Raw genomic sequence first — 25,891 nt, 5'->3', positions numbered from 1 at the left:
TAGTTGATACATGATCCACCAATGGGATGAGTGAAGAATTTTCTTGCTTGATGAAAAGCTTGTCATGAATCGTACTATTTACTTGGAAGCTGGTTGTAAGGTAGGTTGATAAGTGATTTATTCGTGGTTTTATCCTCGATGGGGATGGGAACAACGACCACAAGGTATTAATGTTGAAATGTGTGTCATATTTGAAATATGTCTTTTCATTGTCATAATTTTTTAGGACAACGTTTGATTGTTTGTTTGTCTTTTCATTTCATTTTATTCAACTTCCAATTCTTAGGATTTGTATAGCATGCACATATGCAGACTTTTGATGATTTCTAAGATGTTAGTGAAGCTCTAGTACACCCTTTCTCACCACCAAAAACTTAGTCCTTGAACCTTATTTTTACTTCATTTGCAATATGGAAAATACATGTGCAATTCTACTAGAATTTTCTACTTCTTTTGTACATTATTCATTTCCAAAATTTCGTTTTCCAGCCTTGCATAATTGAGAGAGTAGGGTCAAAGGACATCGACAAACGCAAAACTAGAGATGTAGTTGAGAGAGTGTCTACGAGTTTGTTGATATATGAAGACACCAAGCTGATCGTAGACAAAGACATCAAGATGAAATGGCAAGAGGTTGCACATTTGGGGAAGGTCTTGAAGACCGCAAAGTCTATGCGAACATTCACAAGTCCGGCTTGTACCGGATTTCATGCAGGTATCCCGTATTCCCATGCACAAACATGATACATTGGATTATCTCGCACACTGATCGTGAGATGATGGTATTGAGCAGTGTCAACGGGACAAAGATTCTACCTTCAGGGCACAGGACTATCAGCAGATGTACCACTTGCTGAAGCCAGTGATCACCATGGAGATACCCTTCAACATACCCAACAACAATGCTAACTCCAGGGATATCTTGAAGAACTGGGTGAAGTTGCTAGCCAAATTCAGGATGACACCCAACCAGATTTACAAGACGAAGATACTGCGGAAGTCATATCAGTACTTGGTCATCTTTGCATGTCGCTTGTATGACCAAGAAAGCACAGAGACCTTCCTGCAGAGTAAGGTGATCTCATTGGACCAACTGGTGAGTGAAGGCAGAGCATGCAAATGGTCTGACATTGTGGCTCACAGGCTGAAGGAATAGGTAGCAGGAGCTCGGCAGCTGCCCAAAGGTTAGGAAGCATAAATCTACATGTCCACATACATCTTGGATGCAATATGTGCCTGACAAAAATTCCTGATCTTGAAGTGAGCATGAACATTAGCGGAAACCTATGTGAACACTTATTACAAATTATTTTCTGAATGAAGCTTTCATGGAGTCATCACACAGTTGTGAGACCATTTTGTCACCCTGGTGTACAAGATGATATTTGAACAGGATCCACATTACATGTCAAAGGAATCAATGGAGGCACTGATTGACATAGCGGATTGGTATGACTCACCTTTTGGCACCTTCATATGGATGTACAACGTGGAGAAGCCTCTGAATGTTTTGCCAAAGTTTGCCATGGACAAGCTCATCATGCAAGAAGTGTCAAACCACATCTCTGCAGGACTATCAGCTAGGTTGCATCGGAAGAAGAAGGCACCTTGGCCCACTCTGTATCAGGTTGTATGAGATACAAAATTTCAAGCATGCGAATGCCGAAAAAGAAGAGTTTAAGAAATTTCATTTCGACAACAAAATCTTTAATCCATATGACCCACATTTCATTGTTAAGGATCATTGCGTGAGAGTCAAATTTCCGTGGATCCACAGGGCATGTCATTGGGCTGAGGAAGACCCATGGAGATATTTTCATAGCTTCTGCAAGCCCAATGCACCAGTCGGAATCACTGTGGAATGGCTGGTGAAGCAACATCTAAGAGAGCACCAACAAAACCAACAACAGAGGTAAAAACAACGACGCACGACAAAGGCAAGAGAAATATTGTTAATAGAGCAGAGGCAGAACAAAGTTGCAAGTCTAAAGCAGATTCACTTGTGCAGAAATAAGCTTTGGCAATAGAGGCGAAGAGGCAACAACGCGGCAAGAGGACCACGCAAAGGCAGAGATAAAAACAGAGGATGGAGGAAACAATGAAGGAGTTGCAAGAGTTGAAGGAGAAACTCTGGAAAGAACAGGAGACACGGAGACAGGAGAAGGAAGCACAATAGGGACATACACAACAGGGGCTCAACATGAAAAAATTGATGAAATTTCACCCATACAGGTGGTAGACTCATCTGAGAAGCTGGCACAAAACAGACAAGGGTGAGTAGTCGCAGGAGAAAGAATTTTCTCAAGAAATTGAACAAGTACTTGAGCAGATGGATATAAAGATGGAGCAACTAGATTTAGAGCAAGACATCGACCTCATGCCTTACCACCAAGAGGTTGATCCACCGACTTCACCGAATCTGGAAGCAGAGCGAGTCCCAAGTGACCAAGGAGATACTGAGATCCTTGGAGACAATCTAGAAGAGGAGATGCACAACATATCATTCGACGAGTTGCAGCATAGAGTTGTGCAATCACACAAATTGTATACTCCGGATGACCACACATGTCCTACGCAGTTTGAGGAATGAGTGATCTTATCTAACGTGCGTAAGCATCCAACAACATTGCCCAATGCTACCAGATCATATGCCAAAGCCACTAGCTCAAGTGTTTGCTTCTGAGAGCAGATAATGAGTGAATGGCTAAGGAGTTATACATATCTAAGCAAGGAGGAGAATTGGTTACAACATCCCCCCGAGCAGAGTTGAAGAAGGTGATATTTGATGAAGTATCATCCCTTGAGATAGTCATGCGGGTGTTGTATTCCAGATTTGGTGTCGTGCATAAGGAAGTTGTCCATCTCAATGGTTGGCAGCAGTGTTGTGCTAGGAGAGCACGTATCTTGTCAAACTTGCATACTACTGTTGACCACATGAAAACATGGACAATGAGATATAAGGGAGCCCCATTACAATTGCCTAAGATGATGAAGCCCAGGGCGGTCAAGTTGAAGGCATCCATCCGGAGTCAGATCCAGAACTATGAAGAACTCCTGCAACTCATCACTATTTTGCAGGCTTCCCATGCATGGGTGTTCAGAAGCATGGATGTTGTTGTGCTCGCACATGTGATCCCATCTATTGGGCCACTCACCAAGGCAAAGACAAAATGACAAGTCCAACTGGAGACAGACTCGTACTTTGATGAGTTAATGCGCTTAGTCATTAGCGCATACTTGATGATTAGTGAAAACACTATGCATCAGTATGTCACTAGTTCGGCCACACTCAAGACATTGATGCACATGTTATCAAACAAGTTGGATAGAGGAGCCAAAGCTTTTTATCTAGATGCAACATACGCAAGAGTTCATTTCCAGAAATATTTCACCACAGAGTACACAGACACCATGGCAGACTACTGAGCTTAGCATCAGTTCGCCACCATCAAACATTATGAGGATGTCAAAGATTTGGTCTTCCCATAGTTGTCCAAGTCATAGCGATGTCTTGCATGGCTTTCTCAAGCCTATTTTGTCTCGCATGGGTACATGTGCAAATTGTACGTAACATCTTGTCAGGTGGAAGTTCAAGTGTCGAAAGCTGAATGTAATAGTCATAGAGTAGTTGAAGAGTCACAAGGGTAGATGAATAGTCACAAAGGGGAATGTCAAGGTGTTATGGGTAAAGTAACCCTAGGGCCTTGGGTTGAGAACCCCAACAGAGTGAAGGGCTTAAATCATAACGAGGTATGCAAATAGGCAGTCCTAATACTTAAACTACTAAAGTAGGAAGTGTTAGCCTCTTGTTGCAACAGGTGTTCATCTTTCATGATTGACATTTTTACATGCCAAATATGTCATACTTTGCATGCTGCAATGCTCCATATTTCCAGAAGAGGCCATGAAAGTGGCCAGTCTAAATGCCATTACTGTATTCCAAATTTTGATGAGTTAAACCATTTTTGAAGAATTTTCTATTAAGGGAAGTCCAAACAGCTTAATCTTGGCTTCCCTAGGTTTCAATTTATTGTTTTAGAATATAGAGAATCATTATCTGTCCAAACAATTTAATCTTGGCAGATTTGTAGATAGGTAGAGAAACAAAGGAGCCCAACTGCTTAATCTAGGCCCTTGGAAGAAATAAGTGTAGATTTGGATAGGAGGACAACAAAAAGAAAAAATGATAATCAGGGTCTGCAAGTCCAAGTGCACCCATGCAAAAAAGAAGAAAAAATGCTAGGTAAGTAGGCTGGGTAAGTAGTTTTGTGGTTGCAGAATCAAGCTGTGTGATCCATCTCATGCTTTCAAGTGTTATATCTATTCAGATCACAAGGGAAAGGCAATTCCCCTTTGGAGGAGCTCAAGCGAGGCTTGTCTAACTCCCCCCTCTTCTCATTCCCCAAATCACTCACTAACATCCCCTTGAGGACCTTGGGATCTGCCCAACTAGTTCTGTTATCACTTCATTTTTATAGAGCACCAAGTCAAGCTTTGACTTTCTTCACTGAAAAGAAGCCACATTTCTTGTGTAAAAATCATGTCTCCACAGTTCATTTACTCCCTATGTCTAAGTTTCAGCTCACAAACTTAGCCTCCCCCCTACACTTCACCTCACAAATTCATATTAACTCCTAACTCTATTATCTATCTCCCTATATCATTTCCTTATCCCCTATTTGTACAAAAAACTATATAAAATCCCAAAAATATTACATATTCCCCTCCCCTTGGCATTATAGCCATATTTATCAAGTCCGGGAAATAGTAGTCCATCTGGGGCTCCTACTAACCCTTCCGTGTCCTAACCTGGAGTTAGTCTAACATCTGGTCACACTAATAACCATTTCACCTAAGTCCTAACCCTACAATACTCATTTCCCACCCTTATCCTAAGGTCATGCTTGTAAATATTTAACCCCGCTTGTATACAACCCAAAAACCCACTTTCCTAAAGTTTCCCCCCCCGCTGGATTAAAATAATTAAATAAAAAGCGCTGCGGGCCCCGTATCTATCCTTCCGCCGCTTTAATCGTGCCACCGACCATCCGATCTGGCGCGCCTAAGATCTACGGTGGGCGGGTCTTTTTGTGCCCCGACATGCCGAGGGTTAGCGCCTAGGAGATGGGCGGTTTTCCTGTCGTACTCCTACCACGTGTCGCCCTCCTGGCTATGGTGGAGCCCCCTCCTCTGAAATCGTCTGCGCACAAAAGCGGTGTGCCTGAAACCAGATACCACCCTCCCCTATGTGACGTCACCGCCACGTCACCCTACCACGTCTCCTCCATGACGTCATCAACCTGCGTCACCTCCATGCCTCCGTGTCCTTGCCAGGTCATTGCCACGTTGCTGCCACCGTGCTACCACGTCATCGTCTCTACCGTACCGCCATGTCACCCAGCCGTACTGCTGACGTCACCCCACCATGTCACCGCCGTACTGGGTAATGACAAAGTAGCCATATAAGGAGGACCAACATTTCCAAAGTAAGGAAAAGTACTAGGATTCTCATTAGGAGGGGTTCCTAGGTTGATAAATTCCGGAACATTTGCCATTATATTCAACTTCAGTGAATTTTATTAACAATTTAAAACGTAAATGAACAATTCACAATTCACACTTAACAATTAAAATTCACAATTCACACATATGGTCTCTAAAAGTAAAAACAAACAAATTAACACGCGCTATCAAACCTAGGAGTCAAACCACACACAAACAGTAGCCTTCCGGACCAAAAACACTAGTTGGTGATGAAATCCAACATCGCAGAATTCAGTACAGAAGTGGCGGGTGGAACAATTACCCCGACAACCTGCTTAATGAATAGACTGGACCAAGTTCCTCCACTTTAACCGTCTCGAGTGAAGTGAACCCCCCAGAAAATCCAAGTGAGTCTAGCCGACGTCTGCTCCAGGTACAGTGGGATCTTCCCTCCAACGTCACCGTGGGTAGAACCCTAAAGATAATGGTCACTAAGTTTACCAACAACAACAAATGCATCTGGGGGAACAGTCTACACTCCGACAGCACGCAAGGGCAGAGTATCAAGCTCAATCCCCTTGCCGGCTCCTTGACAATAATCCAAGGTTTACCGACAAGTGACCCCTGGCTCCTCGACAATGGTTAATCTGAGGTTTACCGTTTGTAATACGTGCGTGTCTGGCGTCGTTCCCAACGAGGGAGGATTGATCCCCTCACTGGTTCGGACACGAGCTCGTGCTTCTCCTTTAAGAGGAGCTTTCCCAGAGTACAAATGAAACAATTGGATTTATCCTACCACAAGATGAGCTACTTGTTTGGTTTTGCTGTCTTGGAGAGTTAATTACTCTCCTACTCCAAGACACTAGCCTGATCTATATTGGTGTTTCAGAGCCCTAGAAATGTAAAAATTACTAGATGAATTTTAATTAAGCGCTGTGTTATTAAGGTTGTTATTACTCAAATGGGTAAATGGATACGAAACCAATGGTGTTATGACCCGACTCAACTGAATGCAATCGAATATGATAATGTAATATTTTCAATTCGATGAATCCTAACTAAAGTAAGGAGAGAGTTTCTGTTAACTTCCAACAATGCAAAAATTGATCACAAAGAGAAAATATAACAAATTCTCTAATGCGCTAATTTCATCAAGAAAAACTAATGCAAATCAATTCCAAACCATTTCCAAACCATTCCAAATCAATTCCAAACCATTTCATGTAAATTCAAATCAAAGAAAACTGATCTAAATCTACGATTAATTTTTCAGAATGTAAACTATGCAATTGTAATCTATGCACAATTCACTTGAAAAGTATGCAAATGTAATCTATGCACATTTTTCATTCATATTCCGAAAATGAGAATTCTAATTATGCAAATGTGATCTATGCAAGAGAATTCTCAAACACAAGACGATTCTAATGTGATCTAAGAACCAATCAAGTGCAAGTCGAGAAAATTGGGTGAGAGTTCCAAAGATCAAAAAATAAAACCCAATTGATGAAATCTTAAACCAGGAATGCCAATGAAACAAGCTTAGGTGAAGATCTTTGACAGGAGACTAATGGATCTGGGCAGTAAAAACTAAGAAAAAGCAAAATCTAAGAGAAAAAGTGCAAAAAATGGAAATTTCTTAATTTTTAGCAGGGGACGCAGGCAACCAGTTAAGCCAGGTGCAGGCCCGCTCTGTGCACACAACAACAGTGCGTACAAGGACGCACTGTGCAATACTCAGAGGGTGCGTCCTACTGAAAAAACCAAGAAAAACTAAATTGAATCTAACCCTAAGCTAACCCACCCAAAAACAAAGTCATAGAGCCAAAAACCAGAAAAGAAATGACTTTTCTCAGATCAAAGTTGCATACAAAGGAAAAGACTTTCACATCAATGGAGTCCCCAGCGGAGTCGCCAATTTGTCAGGCGGAAAGAGTCGATTGTGCGGACACAACCAACCTCCCTAGGAGCCTAAGACTCTCTAGTGACAAACAAGACAAACAAGAGCAATCCTTCTCTAAACATGCATTTACTATATAAGAAATCAAGTGTTTAGATCCTACCTGTAGTCCAACGCTGTTGTAGCAGTCCAGCTCCGTTGATCCGGATGAGATCCTCCTTCACTTTGAAACCTGCATTCACTAACAATCAAACGATTAAATAACACTTGATAATCTCATAGAATAAAACATATTTAACACATAGACCAAGGAGTACATGAAACAACTCATAAATAACAAGTTATTGAGAAGAATGGACTCATTTGCATTAATAGGTAACAAAAGGAACAAATACAACCTGAGCCTTGGTGTTGTGCAAGTCCCTCCCTGGGTCCATCAAGAGTTCTCCTTTACTTTGACAAAGCTCACCCACTTCCAAATAGAACAAGCAAAGATGGCAATCTCTCCTCACAAGCTTCTAAATGGGAGTCCTAATTCCTGCAGCATCTACCCTTAGAAATGTTTAGCTTCCAACCTCCCCTCCTTCTGGCCCAATGCCTGTATTTATAGTGCTCAAGAGGAAGTTAATCAGGTCCATCATCAATGGGATAATCCCCTCTTTGGATGGGATAGCTCCCTCATTGATGGGATAAGTTCCTCTTTGGTAGGGGTACATGAACCATATGGAGGCGCTCAATACACGTTGAACAACCTTCTAGAATGCTCTAGAAATGACCACAAGTAACTTTTTAAAGATGAAACTTGTGCATTTTGACCTTTACAGGGGGGCGCACCTGCCCCTTTACATACAGAGCGTACAAGGACGCAGCTTTTGTGAACATTAGGTGCGTACCTGCAGGTAAGGTTGAGAGAACCTGCGTACCCAGAGATAAATACATTTATAAAGACTTTCTCTCTTTTTGGAGTTTGACCTGGAGAGCAGAGGCATAAGACTTGCCTAAGAGGATAGCATGACTGTTGATAGAGCCATACTAACTATAAATAGCCATGGTGACATTTTTTAGTGTAACACACCTTCCCTCTGTTAAGCTGAACGAGAGATTCTCAACTGCCTCTCATTCCTTAGCCCTCATTCCATCCTTTTAAGCTTGAATCATTGTTTCATATGCAGCTAGCTTGCTCCATATTCCTTTCTTATGACCAAGAAAATGCACCAACAGTCCTACTCCTTGACTCCATGCCCAATGGTTCTAAAACATTCATGCTATCCCTGCCTCTCTGCTTGAAAGCATCAATCATCCCACCAAAATCAGAACAAAACCCATTGAACTCAATAACTAGCCTAAAATCATCATCAACAAAGCTAAATTATAAAGAGAGAGCCCTCCCTGATTGCAGGTAGGCTAGGGCCTGCAGTCCAAAGATTGGTTTGTGGTTACCTCGGCCGTATCCCTTAAGGAGCCAAGGGACAACCTGAGTGATAACATAATGGCGACTCCACTGGGGAACAACAATGAATTTTCCAATTGCTGCATATTCCTTAAAACTACAGATGAAGCCTGAATGTCAGCCAGGAAGCCTTTGAAACTGTTCTTGCTTTGCATTTACAGGAGTAAATAAAAGCTACTTCAGTCAATCTTCATGCTAGTTTTAAGCTGTAGATAGCTATTCCTAAATTTGATTAGTCCCTTGCTAATTCTAAAAACATTCACAGAAAATACCAAAACAAGTTCAGAATCTGGCTCCCAAAAGGAATTCACGTTATACAAGGTCAAATCCAGACCCAAACCCCCCAGCTGCTTTTGAAAATCCGAATTTAATCCCAAGGAACCTCAGGAAGCTAGAGCAAAGAGAAGATTTTGTTGATTTTAGCCCTGAAACAGTTCAGCCAAGCTGTGTTCCAACCCCGGTCAAAGTTCTATTTTGGTCAACCCCCACTTCCCCTTGTTCATCATCCACCTCTCAAAGCACTCCTTCCACACCTCCATTCACTGCACATACTCCCACCACCACTGTTGTTACAGTTGTTCCAGCTGTTCCTGTTGTTCCACTTATCCCTGTAAACATGGCTAATAGATATGCACCCCTGCAATTACCTGCAAATCCTGGGGCTATGCCTCAGGATTACCAAACTAAAATCACATATTTTGACGGAACTAGTTCTTGCACAGCCCTTCAGCATACCAAGAAAATGCAAGACTATTTTGAGAACTACGAGATAGATGACGATAGTGTGAGAATGAAGATCTTCGTCCAAAGTTTGACAGGTGATGTCAGGACTTGGTTTAGAGCACTCACAACCAATTCCATAGTAGACCCAGAAGCCTTATACCAGTCATTTATCAATAGATGGGATAAAAAGAAAGACCCCTTGCACATATTATTTGAATATGACACCATCAAAAGAGGCCCTCAAGAGTCTGTATTGGACTATTGTGCAAGATTCAATAATGTTTATAATGCAATACCACAGAACTTAAGACCTCCACCTGATCTTTCTTTGTATAAATTCTCTGATGGTTTTGATACTGACATGGCTTATCAGTTAAGGGAAAGAGCCCCTCAAACCCTTGCAGACATGCAAAATGTTGCTGTTAGCGTAGAGGCAAATCTAATTGCCAAAAGAAACAGAGCTAAAACTGAGAGAAGAACCACCTTTAAAGAGGAATCCTCAGCCTTAGAACAAAAGCTGGATGCTATTATCAGTGGCATGCACAGGCTGGGAGACATAGTAGAGAGTGTTGAGAGGAAATCATCATGGGATGGACAACAACCTAATACCATAAGGAACCCAAATTTCAGGAAAACTCAGAACACAAATGCTGGTAGGTCTAGCCCAGACCATGATGTAAGGCCCCCTTTTCATGAAAATTATGCTGAAGCATCTACATCTAGTGAGCCCACAGAGGATACTCACATGAACTTGGTGGATTCCAAGGCTGAGCAACAAATTTTCCTAACTCAACAAGACCAAGATGAGCATGAATTTAATCAATTTCAAACTAAATCTGGTGAGTCTTTTGATTTTAAACAAGGCTATGATACTGCTGTGTATGAGGTCCACAAACAATATAAGCTGAGGACAAGAACCATAGATGTGCCCGAAAAGATTAAACCAAATGATACCAAGCAGCTGAAGAAGATCAAAGATAAGGTTTCCCTCATAGAAACTGCTGATATAACTGTCCCAAACCCGCATCAAGTGACTGTAGAGGATGTCACGAGTATGCAGCCCTCTAATGATCAGCCTCTGCCACCTTTTTCCTTAAAAGAAGATTTGAACAACATTCCTAAAAGCCTTCCAAAAACAGAAGTACCGCAAGATATCATTCACCACAACTCTGATAATCAAGAGGAAAACACAGAGAATACACTTAAAAAAGAGAAATCTGCTACTGCCAACACAAAGACTCCATTGGAGAAACCATTTAACTTAGAGGCAGAAATAGGTAAACTGAAGATATCCATCCCTTTATCTGAACTTGCCAAACATGATGTGTATAGGCAACAAATTCAAAGATCACTTCAAATGCCAGAGGTCAAGGATGATGTGAATGTTCTAGATGATACCCCTGAACTGCTGTTCGGTCCAGAAGTTAATGGAAAATCAACATATGGATCTGTTTTACTCTTTTATGCCAGTTTGCACATGCATGAAAAAGTCTTGCACAATGCTATGTTTGATTCAGGCGCCTCACACAATCTTATGCCCAAAGCTGTAATGGAAATGTTGAACCTTGATGTTACAAGACCCTACAAAGATCTATTCTCCTTTGACTCAAGTCAAGTCAATTGTTTAGGCCTCATCAAAGACTTATGTGTCTCCTTAGTCCAATATCCCAACAAGACAATCCTCATGGATGTGGTGGTTGCTGACATTTCACCAAAGTATGGCATGCTATTGTCAAGATCTTAGGGAGCAAAACTCCAAGTATCCCTCCAATTAGACCTCTCTTATGCCACTATATCTATCTTCGGGCAACCAAAGAGAATATATAGAGAAACACTGATGAAGTATGTGGTAACTAGTGAGGACAAGCCCCAAAATTTTCCTATTCACTCAATCCATTCTGATATGGATTCTTTTATTTTATTTAATGATGAAACAAATCCTCCCACTGATGATAAGCCGTTGGATTTAGAACTGGACACACACATCAATGAAGAATCGGTTGCCCATACTGATGAAACTGTCAAAACAATCAAGGCAACCAGCATACAAGGAGAACCTCCCCAAATAGAAAATTCAAATCTTCCCATTGCAAGAATGACTGAAACTCTCGATACCAACCACAAGCAAGAAATCACATGGTATTTAGAGTTTGATGGCTCTGTTAACAAGTTAGGAGCAGGGGCAGGTGTCTGGATTCACAATACACATAACAATCATGCAGAAGGCCATGCCTACAGACTAAATTTCAAATGTACAAATAACATGGCAAAGTATGAGGCTCTCCTTTTAGGCCTCAAACTGCTCAAAGCTCTAGGAGCTGTAAAAGTGTCTATTCTAGGTGACTCCGACCTAGTAATACAACAAATGAAAGGCAACTTTGTTACCAATGACAATAGAATGAGGGCCTATAGGACTGCTGCTACTAATATACTCAATACATTCACTGAATCTAAGCTTGCCAAGATTTCAAGAGATCATAACATTCATGCACACAACCTAGCCACTTTTGCTAGTACATGCAAGCTTCCCTTTGAGCCAAATCACCATTTTACTGTTGAGATAAAACATAGGCCTGCTATCCCAAATAATGTTAAGGATTGGCAAGTGTTCGAAAATGATGCCCAGATTAACAATTTCCTCACTCTTGAGCATGAGTTTTCAAATATGAACATTGACATGGATGCTATGATGGATGAACAACAACAAACAAATGAAAATCAGCAGGCTGTAACAGTTGTAACAGCCAAACAAATGCTAAACCCAACTTTTTTTGACAATGCAAACATAGAAGAGCTGAAACAGGTGCATTTGGTGGAAATAGCTGAAACAGAGGCCGAAATCGTTGATTTAAAGGATAACTTTCTCCCTGCTGGCCTCACTCCATTAGAAGATATGTTTGATGCAAATGATGTGCCCAAAAAGCCGAAAATACAACCCCTAAACACTGCTATAGAATAACACAACATTGGGACAGCAGACAAGCCCAAAATGATCAAGCTATCTCAATCTTTGCCACCCGATCAAAAGCCCAAATATGTTGATTTGTTTAAAGAATTCCAAGATGTATTTTCTTGGAGTTATGAGGACTTGAAGTCCTATGACACCTCAGTAATCCAACACACCATTCCTTTAAAACCAAACCAAAAGCCCTTCAAACAGAAACTGAGGAGAATCAATCCTATGCTTCTCCCTTTGATTGAAAAGGAAGTGAAAAGAATGTTTGAAGCAGGCATAATAGCACCCATCAGATTCTCTGAATGGGTATCCAATATTGTTCCCATAAGAAAAAAGACAGGTGAGATTAGGCTATGTGTAGACCTAAGAAATTTAAACCAAGTCTCCCTAAAAGACCACTACCCCTTGCCAAAAATGGATCACATTCTACAAAGAGTAGTGGGGTCATCTAGAAGCTCTTTTCTAGATGGCTTTTCAGGTTTCAATCAAATACTGGTTCACCCGGATGACCAAGACAAAACAGCCTTTACCACACTATGGGGAACATTTAAGTATGTGAAGATGCCTTTCGGACTTAAAAACGTTGGTGCTACCTTTCAAAGGGCAATGGACATTGCATTTGCCAAGGAAATACATGATTTCCTAGTTGTCTACCTTGATGACTTAACCCCTTTCTCCAAATCTGATCAAGAGCACCTAAAGCATTTGAGGCAAATATTCATGACATGTAGGAGATATGGCATTTCCTTGAACCCCAAGAAGTCTCTCTTTGGCCTTGAAGAAGGCAAACTGCTTGGCCATATCATCTCAAAAGATGGTATTAGAATAGATCCGGAAAGGATCCAAGCCATTTTGCAAATCCCATATCCAAGAAATATAAAAGAATTGCAAGCATTCCTTGGGAAGATTAATTTCCTAAGGAGATTTATCCCAAATCTAGCTGAACTGATAAGACTGTTAAGCAACATGCTAAAAAAGGATGCCAAGGTAAAATGGTCTCTTGAAACCAAACAAGCCTTTGAGAGTATCAAGTCTTCCTTAACCCAAGCCCCAGTCCTCACAAGTCCTCAATTTGATAGGGACTTTATCATATTCTCATTTGCATCTGAGCACACCATAGCTGCTGTCCTTTCACAAAAGGATGATCAAGGAGATGAAAAGCCAATTGCATTTTTCAGCCAAGCCTTAAGAGATGCCCCTTTAAAGTACCAAATCATGGAGAAGCAGGCCTATGCACTTGTCAAAGCAATCAAAGATTTCCGAGTTTACATTTTATATTCACATGTGATTGCTTATGTCCCAAATGCTGTTGTAAAAGACATATTAACCCAAGAGGGGTTAGAGGGAAGAAGAGGCAAGTGGATTGCTAACATCCTTGAGTATGACATAGAAATAAAACCAACCAAGCTCATAAAGGGACAAGGTTTAGCCAAACTGATGTCCGAAACAAACTTTCAAGCCTTAGACATTAACCAACTGGACAATGAACAGGAGCTGGCGACTCCACAGATTAGTGAAACCTTTTTGCAATCTCCATGGTATGCTGATATATGTTTTGTATTGTTAAACCTGTTTGCTCCACCAGGATTGTCCAGAACCAAGAAAAGATTTTTAAAGATGAAAACTTCAAAGTTTTGTGTCATAGATGGTGCTTTATTTTGGAAAAATCATGAAGGCATATTGCTTAACTGTTTAACCATGAATGAAACTAACAATGTCATGAAAGAATTCCATGCAGGGGACTGTGGAGGACATCTATATTGGAAGTCCACTGCTAATAAAATTTTAAGGGCTGGCTTCTATTGGCCCTCTTTATTTGCAGATGTAAAGAAGTTTGCTATCTCGTATCATAAATGCCAAATCTTTGAGGGCAAAAGAAAGCTGTTACCCTTGCCTCTTAAGCCCATTTCAACCGAGAAACCCTTTCAACAATGGGGTCTTGACTTCATTGGAGAAATCCATCCCTCTTCCTCAGGCCAGCATAAGTGGATTCTAACAGCCACCGACTATTTCACTAAGTGGATTGAAGCCATCCCATGTAGACAGGCCAATGACTCCATCATTATCCAATTCCTTGAGTGCAATATCCTTTCTAGATTTGGCTGCCCTGAGAAGATCATTACTGACAATGCCACCGCTTTCAAATCCAAAAGGATGATCAATTTTTGCCATAAATCTCACATTACCTTGGGTCATTCCACAACCTATTACCCTCAAGGCAATGGCTTGGCTGAATCATCCAACAAAAGCCTCATCAACATCATAAAGAGAGTGCTGGAAGAAAACAAAAAGAACTGGCACAAAAAGCTCACAAATGCCCTATGGGCAGACAGACTTTCAACAAAGAAATCCATTGGGATGAGCCCTTATGAGCTGGTGTATGGCATGGAGGCCAGATTTCCATCTTCCTTGGGCATCCCTACTATCAAACTGTTACAAGAGATCCAGGCAGAACCAAATGACATTCAACGAAGAATCAATCAGACCATTCATCTTCAGCAAACCAGAGAGCAAGTTTATGACAAGGCTCAAATTTTGCAAGAGAAGCTCAAAAAGATGTTTGATAAGAGAGCTAAGGCTGAAGATTTCTGTGTTGGAAACAAAGTTCTAAGGTGGGACTCACGAAGAGAAGACAAGGGAAAACATGCAAAATTTGATTTTTTATGGAAAGGGCCATTTGTTATTTCTGTTGTTCAGGGAAATAACACATATTTCCTCAAATCTGTAGAGGGAAGCTCTGCTGAAGAAGGCCCTGTTAATGGCCGAATGTTAAAACATTACCATGATCCCTTTTAAGGGATACACTGCAGCTCTGCATATATCTCTTTGTACATTGATATATGTATATATCAGCACTTTGTTTTTTTTGTATAAGCAGTCCGAGTGTTAGAGGAGCAGCAACAAAGTTTGTGAAGACACAGCCAATGCAAGTATTCCATTTTTAAAAGGCTCTGTCTCTGCATTAATCTCAGCAAAACAACAAGAGTAGCACTGTCATATCACAACAATTCATGGTAAAAAGAAACTGTTTGCAGCTTGCAGTCTTCAGCCAAACAGTATCAATAAGAAAGGAGCATTTTGTAGTTTCACATCAGCAACTGTTTCTAGACCAAAGGCTAAGGGAAATACATCAGTTTTGATCCATATCTTGGATCTATTTAAAGGACAATGCCTAAGCAACATTGTATATAATATCAAGCACGCAGAAGAAAGCAGGCAGTGCTATGTATTTCGCAATATTTCAGTTGAGGAGAGGGCTGCTCATATTTCAAAGTTTCACACTTTTAGCAGCCATCAGAAAGAAATTTTTTAGTCCACAGCAACAATAGAAAATCAAGGCAGTCTGACCTGCTGTTCTTGGCTTTTCATAAGGAAAAGCCATCCCCAAGTGGAGCCACTATTAGCCCCCTATTGCAACAGGTTTTCATCTTTCATGATTGACATTTTTACATGCCAAATATGTCATACTTTGCATGATGCAATGCTCCATATTTCCAGAAGAGGCCATGAAAGTGGCCAGTCTAAATGCCATTACTGTATTCCAAATTTTGATGAGTTAAACCATTTTTGAAGAATTTTCTGTTAAGGGAAGTCCAAACAGCTTAATCTTGGCTTCCCTAGGTTTCAATTTCTTGTTTTAGAATATAGAGAATCATTATCTGTCCAAATAGTTTAATCTTGGCAGATTTGTAGATAGGTAGAGAAACAAAGGAGCCCAACTGCTTAATCTGGGTCCTTGGAAGAAATAAGAGTAGATTTAGATAGGAGGACAGCAAAAAGAAAAAAGGATAATCAGGGTTTGCAAGTCCAAGTCCACCCAAGCAAAAAAGAAGAAAAAATGCTAGGTAAGTAGGCTGGGTAAGTAGTTTTGTGGTTGCAGAATCAAGCTGTGTGATCCATCTCATGCTTTCAAGTGTTATATCTATTCAGATCACAAGGGCAAGGCAATTCCCCTTTGGAGGAGCTCAAGCAAGGCCTGTCTAACTCCCCCCTCTTCTCATTCCCCAAATCACTCACTAACATCCCCTTGAGGACCTTGGGATCTGCCCAACCAGTCCTGTTATCACTTCATTTTTATAGAGCACCAAGTCAAGCTTTGACTTTCTTCACTGAAAAGAAGCCACATTTCTTGTGTAAAAATCATGTCTCCACAGTTCATTCACTCCCTATGTCTAAGTTTTAGCTCACAAACTTAGCCTCCCCCCTACACTTCACCTCACAAATTCATATTAACTCCTAACTCTATTATCTAGCTCCCTATATCATTTCCTTATCCCCTATTTGTACAAAAAACTATATAAAATCCCAAAAATATTACATATTCCCCTCCCCTTGGCATTATAGCCATATTTATCAAGTCCGGGAAATAGTAGTCCATCTGGGGCTCCTGCTAACCCTTCCGTGTCCTAACCTGGAGTTAGTCTGACATATGGTCACACTAATAACCATTTCCCCTAAGTCCTAATCCTACAATACTCATTTCCCACCGTTATCCTAAGGTCATGCTTGTAAATATTTAACCCCACTTGTATACAACCCAAAAACCCACTTTCCTAAAGTTTTCCCCCCCGTTGGATTAAAACAATTAAATAAAAAGCGCCGCGGGCCCCGTATCTATCCTTCCGCCGCTTTGATCGTGCCGCCGACCGTCCGATCTGGCGCGCCCAAGATCTACGGTGGGCGGGTCTTTTTGTGCCCCGACATGCCGAGGGTTAGCGCCCAGGAGATGGGCGGTTTTCCCATCGTACTCCCGCCACGCGTCGCCCTCCCGGATGTGGCGGAGCCCCCTCCTCCGAAACCGCTTGTGCACAAAAGCGATGCGCCTGAAACCAGATACCGCCCTCCCTTGTGTGATGTCACCGCCACGTCACCCTACCACGTCTCCTCCATGACGTCATCAACCTGCATCACCTCCATGCCTCCGTGTCCCTGCCACGTCATTGCCACGTCACTGCCACCGTACTACCACGTCATCGCCTCTACCGTACTGCCATGTCACCCGGCTGTACTGCTGACTTCACCATGCTGACGTCACCCCGCCACGTCATTGCCGTACTGGGACCCACTACTTACGTCATCATCAAAAGGCGCGAAGGGTGCAAATCGCAACAAAGAGAGCCCAGAATGAAAATATGAGGCTGTTTTTGATGCGCGATTAGCGCTAATCGCACATCGCTAAGGGAAATAGGCCGAAATGGAAAGCCCTTTCATGGCTCGGCCACCAGCAGGCCCGAAAGTCGCACAATGACAAGAATTTCTTCGCGCAAGATTCAAAAAGGGGCAAAGACAGTTTCTAAAGGCAACAGAGGGCCGAACAGCAGCCATAAAAGGTCGATGGGACAGTTTAAAGCATTCAGAAGACATTAAAGAGCCCAGGTTCAGTGAAAGTGTATCAGAGGAAGTGGCAAAGAGTATCAGTTGAATGTTTTTAATGAAAATATTTATTCCTAATGTAGGTGAACATTGAATGGCATCCAACAAATTCAAAGAAAGTGGTGGAGCTCTATCAAGGCTCTCCCATCATAGTTAATGCACCTTAGAACCACTCAAGAGCATGGATCAAAACCCAAAGCACATTTATGGCTAAGTTATCAGCACAGAGCCATAAAGACAACACATTAAATCTTTTTGATACAGCTACCCCCAGCGCAGCTCGAAGATATTTTCTTGCATTTATTTTAGACATATGCTAGGTTAAAGACACTTATTACCGCTAATCTGTCTGAGATCTGATTTGTGTAGATATTTTACTTATAAAACCACCCTAATTCACTGTTTAAGGGGTTGGTTGGTTTTATAGCTCCAAGAGAGACTCGCTCTGTATACTTAATATTTTACTTAATCAAAGACTGCTAAAAAGCTTGGAGGAATGACTGTTTGCTGTGTGTTTAATGGTTGAAGGATGAACACGGAATTCTTGTGCTGCAACTTGACTCAATAAGTGCTTCCTATCTCTGTTTCAATTTCATATATGTTTTTACCATAACTGTATCATCATCTAAAATAGCAGAAAGAATGAATAGTTTAGACTTGGTTTAATTGCCATCTATGCTCAATTTCTGCTGTTTCTTTATGTTTTCATCTGGATTAGTAATGAATATGAATTCCCCGTGGCTCATATTTCCCCTAATTCACTCATGTTTGACAGTTATCTAGGGATTCTTCATTGCTCCTAGATAGAGCTCATTCACCTTCCCTCTGTTAAGCTGAACGAGAGATTCTCAACTGCCTCTCATTCCTTAGCCCTCATTCCATCCTTTTAAGCTTGAATCATTGTTTCATATGCAACTAGCTTGCTCCATATTCCTTTCTTGTGACCAAGAAAACGCACCAGCAGTCCTACTCCTTGACTCCACACCCAATGGTTCGAAAACTTTCATGCTATCCCCGCCTCTCTGCTTGAAAGCATCAATCATCCCACCAAAATCAAAACAAAACCCATTGAACCCAATAACTAGCCTAAAATCATCATCAACAAAGCTAAATTACAAAGAGAGAGCCCTCTCTGATTGCAGGTAGGCTAGGGCCTGCAGTCCAAAGATTGGTTTGTGGTTACCTCAGCCATATCCCTTAAGGAGCCAAGGGACAACCTGAGTGATAACAGGAAGAAGAGGTATTACCTAGAGGTCCTACGTTTGAGGTTGTTCCCATAGGGTCCAAACCCTCTACTTCTTCCAGTGCTTTCAAACCTGCAACTCATTCAAGCAAAGCATATACAACAACAATAATAGAAAGCATGTTCATGATATAGGTTTTAGGTCATATAAGAATGTAATAAAATAATAACATAGATTAATGCATTAAGACATAAATATCAAGAACAAAACAACACCTATTTATTGATGTAAACTAAAGAAATTATGGAAGAAGTATAGCCTGAGTCATCCGCTAGCTTTAAGCGAAATTTTCCTTCGGATCCGTCTTGCCCAGGCCTCAATGATCCTCCTCCATAGGTATACACAAGGATGTCATAAATGAATGAAGGACATCTCAAGAAGGAAATAAAGGTTTCCTATGACTTGGGTGTTCAGATGGCACAAGGATCTCTTCAGACTTGATCAGGGATGTAATCAACTATAATATCAATATATAGTCTTTTCTTCCTCCTTTAGGCCTTCCCACGGAGGTCTATTTATACTTCTCCAAATTACTTTTTTAGTTGGGAAACAATTGGGCCATGGGCTATAGTAGGTGAGTAATAGGGAAAACCCATAAACTCTGCCCGAATTTAGTTGCTCCAACCAAAAAATCCCTATACTACTGGCCCTTTTGGAAACAACCCGCGTAGCATAGGCTGCAGTCTCACCTGAAGTAGTATGGGGGGTTGCAAGAACCAAGTTTCTACATCAAGAGACTAGTGTGATTTCTTTTAGCTACTCAGGTCTACCTTCACGCAGATCAATACACTCTTAGGGCGACACTGCTGCAACTCTGTCAAAATGGCCTTCAGACCTTTGCAAAGGTCTACGATTAGTGTTTGTGGACCTTTAACATTCAATCTATCTACTTATGCGCATCAGAAAGTAGTCCTAAATTAGGGTTCATGCAGGTTTACTTAAGTTATTTATAAACATCCAAGAATTCATCAGAGTCTGTGTGAAAGTACTTAAAAATGCATTGCATACATTATTAACAATTATTCAACAGAATCGCATAACATTCAATCACTATTTCATAAAACACATCATTCATCGACAATATATAACATTAACAGATATAATAGAAATGCACATTAATTCTTTAGAAACTATCTTTATTTTTCTTCAATTCAGGATTATAGACTCAAAACTACCTTGTGCACTCAGCTGCAGGGGTCCGCGCACTTAGTTGTGGACTCTATCTAGGCCTCTGCGCACTTAGCTGTAGAGCCTTTCTTCTCCTATCTGACCCACTTCTCTTCGCTATCACTTCCTATCCATCATCCAAAATTATCAAGATTATGCCTTAGACTCTCTAAGACACCCCTATTTATATCCTTTTTCATACAATGCCATGGTCTGCGGACCATGGGTGGATCTCAAAATCGACTCAAATTTACATAAAACAAGGGGCTAAACCCCTTTGACTCTTATTCATCTATGCGCTCAACATCCACAAATCACAGATACTTTACATTATTTTACAAAAATGTATCAAAACTTGGGTTATCTTAACCCCAAAACTGACCCAGGGGACCCCATCCCAACTAACCCTGAACACAAAGATTGTGACTTGCCCTTGAGTCACTTTGCTGCCGCGGTGATCTTACTGCGAAGATCCCCCAACTCCACTTGGATCACTACAAATTTGGCAGCGCTCTGAATTGCTGCCTGCTTGACTTCCTCGACCAATTGTTCCGTGGTTGGTCCTTCTATGACCAACCTCACTGTCTGTTGTTCCTGCTACAAGACTTTAAGCTTATCTTGAATGGTAGTCATGATTTGATAAGATTCCTCCAACCATGGCTGCAATATGGCCTTTAGCAAGGCCTCCTTTTTCTATGCTTCCTCTACCTATGTCAGGAGCTTCTTTCCCTCTCGTAATTTGGCTAGGCACTGCACTGGTGCTATGGAGTGCACAATTGCCCTAACTTCATCATATTTCTGCTATAGCTCCCTGACCTTTGTGTTCAGTGTCTGCAAGTTTAGATCCTCCTGTAGATTACTCACTATCTCCGTAGCTTTCTAAAAAAGGTCATACAGTCAGTGACTGTGGCATCCAAGGTAGCCATTCCTTCCTTTATCGTGGCTCCCCGCTGCTCCCGGACCTCAGGTGGAGTCATGGGTTGCAACTTTAACTGCAGCTCTCTGATTTTCATGTTGAGCTCAAACTGGACTCGGCCAACCTTTGCGCACACCAGCAGCTAGTTTTTTGATTTTTTTTTTCTGGTTGTGCATCCTTTGGGATGTGAAGTTCAGGCATTGTCTTGCATGCCTCTGCTACTGCTGACTCTAGATTGGAACTACGTGTCTAAAGTGCCTCCTTTTCCTTCAAAGCCTACGTCTTTTGACCGAACATTTTCTCATTGTTCACTTTGTACTTACTGATAGGGTTGAAGGTGCGCTGCTCCTAGGCTGTCAATTCATTTTTCACCCCTGCATGCAGCGCGTGGAGGGTCTCATTGGAGAGTGTCACTATATTCATCCTGATGTTCTTGATTGTACTCAGGATAATGCGATCATTGGTGGTCTCTACACAAAGGGACCCTTTCTGGAAATGCTATAGTGTGGAGGTCAAGGGTCCTTACTAACTCTGCTTCTTGGCTTGTCCCAGGTGCCATGCTCGCTTTCTCCTTGCTTGCTTTTCCAGTGCCCACCTGTATTCTTCTTGCTTGGATTTTCAGCTCACATAGATCCTTTTGGACACTCCCCAGCTTCTGCATATATTACTTCTTGAATTGCTGTAGCATGTCAATCGCGGTATCCCTGATTTTATCCCGATCTCATCGAGATTTCCTTCTATTAAGACCATGGGATCAACCTGTGACTTATTTGGTTTCTACTTCTTCCTTGTGCCTTCCTGCTACTCCTTGCCACGTTTCTTCAGAATGAATGGGGTGCTCTGCCCCTCATCTCATCTGTCGCCTTGACCTGAAATTTCCTCCTTTTTTGTCTCTGGCGAACGTGATTTGTCACCTTTTTGTGCCTCGCGTTGTTACTATTCCTCCTGCTCCTTGGTAGCGCATTCTTTCTCCACACGAGCCTTTTCAGGGACTTCCTTATTTTTCTGTGCAACTAGGTTATGCGCAGTCTGCTTAACGACCTCCTTCCCTTTCTGTGTGGCAGAACTTTCTACACCCATACTTGGTCCAGCAGCTAAGTCTAACGTGGTGTGCCACTCTGCAGGCCATCTCGCTACCACCTCCTGCACATCTATTTCCATTACCAAATATGGCAAGTCATGCCATTTCTGCTCTGGATCCTTCCGCGCTTGAATGTACACTCTGTGGAAGTCAGCCTTGAATTTCGCGTAGGCTAATAACTGCATGAACAAGGCTGGGGACAACCTCAGACGCTAATTGATGGCCATGTGGAGATCCATCTCATGAGGACCCAAAATATATTTGTCTCTGTGATCCACGTAGCATCCTTGGTAGACCATAAGGAAGCAAAGTGTGCGGCCTCCGACAATCCTTCCTCAAGTGGAGGAAATTGTCTATCCTCTGGCAGTTTCCATGAAACTAACATAATAGACAGCAATAACCACATGTAGTGGAATGTCTTGGTGTCATCTTGGGCCTCTCGGTAGTTTGCTAGGAACTTTTGGTAGAGGTATCTTGACCAATCAAATTGTATGCCCTTTTCCCACTGTACAACCAGGGAAATTACAGGCGTCGAAACTTCATCCACGTGACATTTACTTATCACCTTCCCTGCTAAGATCTGGGTGGCTAATTGAACTTCTAGGTATGTCATAGACATAATTGAATACCCTCGAAAATTCTTCACAAGGTTGTAATCTCTCTTCATTCTTTCTGCGAGGTCCATTTCCCCCGTCTTTTTGCCAAAATCCTTGGTTGGGTTCGCGCCTTTATATGACAGGTGCGTGATTATGTGAATAAGAATATCAGTGATGGGTATAGGCCCTCCTAGCCATAAACACCCATCATTCACCAAAGTGAGCAACTGGCGCACATAGATTGTGTTAATGGGGGTGCAATGATAATGGGGTACCCACAGCAGATTGAGTAACCCCAAGTGCTCCACACCGTGAACCCTTCCTCCATCTCTAATGTTTTCACACCTAATATTGCATAATAAATGCTTCTCATATACTTATCTGTTTCCAAGTGGGGACACCTAGCATGATCTGTGAGGTCCCAATCCTGCATTTTCAATAGTGGGATCCGCGCGAGCTGCAGATCTTCAAAAGGAACCTTTTCAGGTAGCAGGGGCGTGGAAATGGTGAACTTCTCAGAATTAGAGTCCTTTGGTATCTTTGTTTTTCCCTTCTATGGAGGGATATACTCAGGGAGCCTGGTTATGGTCTCTACTCCTTCAGCATTAATGTCTTATGTTCCCTGCCCTTTTTTAGCCTCTAGGTCGACTAATTTCTACGACTGCTTATCTTTTTTCGATTTCTGGTTTTCAGTATGCTTCCTAGCGGATGCACGCACTGACACTGACTTCTTCTGCTTGTCCTTCTTTGATTTGGTTGGTTGGTTTCTCTATTAGGTGTAGGATTCAGCCTAGGTGACCTCGATGCCATAGGCACATGAGCCAAAGCTTCCATACTTACAACTTTCAAGGCAGTTGCCTCAGAGGCAACATCGCTAGTACTCACAATTTTTGCAGGATTTGGGGCAAGCATTTTCTTTAGAATAAACTTATGGTTTAGCTCAGACAAGTTAAAAAATTTGGGGCTTGCAACTAAATCTTCCCAAGCTTATTGGTTCATAGGTGACAGACAAAAAATTTCACTAATGATTCTGAGAGCACAAATTGTTCTTTGTTGGACTGGCATGCATAATTTATAGGGAGTTTTAAATTCAAATACGACCATTCCCCCCGTAATAAATGTTGTTTTCGTGGCATATCTTTAAATATTTTTTCCTTAAATGCTGCCATACCGCTCCTCTTAACCATCTTCTAGCCACCAAGTCATGAATAGTGACTCCAACGATCACCTTTCTGTTATTTTGCACGACACTTCCCTCCATGGCACAGCTTCATAGGTTGCAACTTCGTTACTTTCCATGCAACCTGCTCGCTGTGTTGTCCTCCAAATTGGGCAATGTAGTTTATAGTCCCATGCTCCCTTGTAATTTCCTGGAAACACATATTTCATTAAAATTGGAATTTTTTTAATACAAGGACATTACTAGATTTGAGTTTTTTGGTTATTCTGAAATTTCAGATCCATTATTTACTTCCAAATTTAATAAAATATTTGTTTGGAGCACTAATACTATCCTGCCACCATATAGTCATTTCGTAGGATCCTCGTATACAATTTCAACCTGCTCCCATTCACTCTTCTTGGAAAAGGTTCCCCATTTAGCTTCTTGAGCTGAACTGCTCCTCCATCTATAATTTCTTTGATAATATATGGTCCTACCTAATGCATCTGGAATTTCCTCAGAAACTTAGTGAATTTACTACCATATAATAGGACAAGATCGTTTACCTTGAAAGTGTGAAGCTTGATATGGTGATCATGCCATGATTTTTCGTGTTCCTTGTATACTTGTTGATGAAATCCTACCATAAATTGATCCTCTTTTCGCTCCATTAGCTGCGCGAGCCGTTCCTCCAAGGCCTTGTGGTCTGCCATACTTGTGAGAGATTCTATGCACAGACTAGGCACAATATACTCCATCGACATTATATCTTCAGCCCCATATACCAGCTTGAACGACGTTTTCCTCATCAGTGTTGGGTTGTGTTATATTCTTTCCATGACTATATTAAATTGGGTGAACCTACCTATGGTTTTTGCTCCATGGTTTTGGACGCGATGATTTTTCGGTCCATGGTATTGGATGCTTCGGCATGTATATATATGTGTATTGTAACATTGAAAGGAATATAATGAAAAATCAAGCTGGTAGTCCCGATTTTGGGATCCAGGGGAAAATATCTGTGTACATGTGTTTTATGTGTTATGCTTTCACATTGTTTATTTTTTGTGTTTTAGAATTCTTGTGCAGGTAATTTCTGTATGGGGTTAAAACCTAAATTTGGTATCAGAGTTGTTTTGGCTTCAAGGGGATGTCTTTGTTGCTGAGGGGTTTTGCTCGGGCCTATGGTAAACCCTATTCAGTGGGAGATCTGCGAGATCGATTTTGGTGGTACAAGAAGATGGTGAGAAATGGAAAGGTAGAGATCGATAAATTTAATGGTCAGAGTTTTGAGTTGTGGAAACTCAAGATGGAGGATCTATTGATGGATAATGATTAGTGGATCACGGTAGATCCGGGTACTAAACCAATGGGAGTGTCCAATGAAGAATGGAAGAAGTTAGATCGGAAGGCAAAAAGCACAATACAATTGTGTGTCTTAGATTCAATATTGCTGAATGTATCAAGGGAAGCTATGGTGAAGGCATTGTGGGACAAGTTAGGGACTTTATACCAATCTAAGTCTCTGGTGAATAAACTGTTCCTACGGAAAAAGTTGTATAACCTGAGGATGAAAGATGGAGACTCGGTGACAGAGCATCTGAATGCATTCAATACTGTGGTAAGTCAGTTAGCATCTGTTGATATTAAAATTTCAGATGAAGATAAGTGCATCAGTTTGTTGCGTTCTCTACCAGATTCGTGGGATAGTTTGGTTATTGCAATAGGTAGCAATGCAACGGCCTTGTAGTCTGATGAAACAGTCTTAGCCTTGCTAACGGAGGAGATGAGACGGAAAAATATGGAGAGCGAGAATGGTGATGCCTTGTCTGTACGAGG

This window comes from Pinus tabuliformis, chromosome 6 (genome assembly GCF_031772625.1).
Source record: "Pinus tabuliformis cultivar Carrire ecotype Pingquan chromosome 6, CPIR1, whole genome shotgun sequence".
Lineage (NCBI taxonomy): Eukaryota > Viridiplantae > Streptophyta > Pinopsida > Pinales > Pinaceae > Pinus > Pinus tabuliformis.
Note: the sequence above shows the minus strand (reverse complement) of the source record.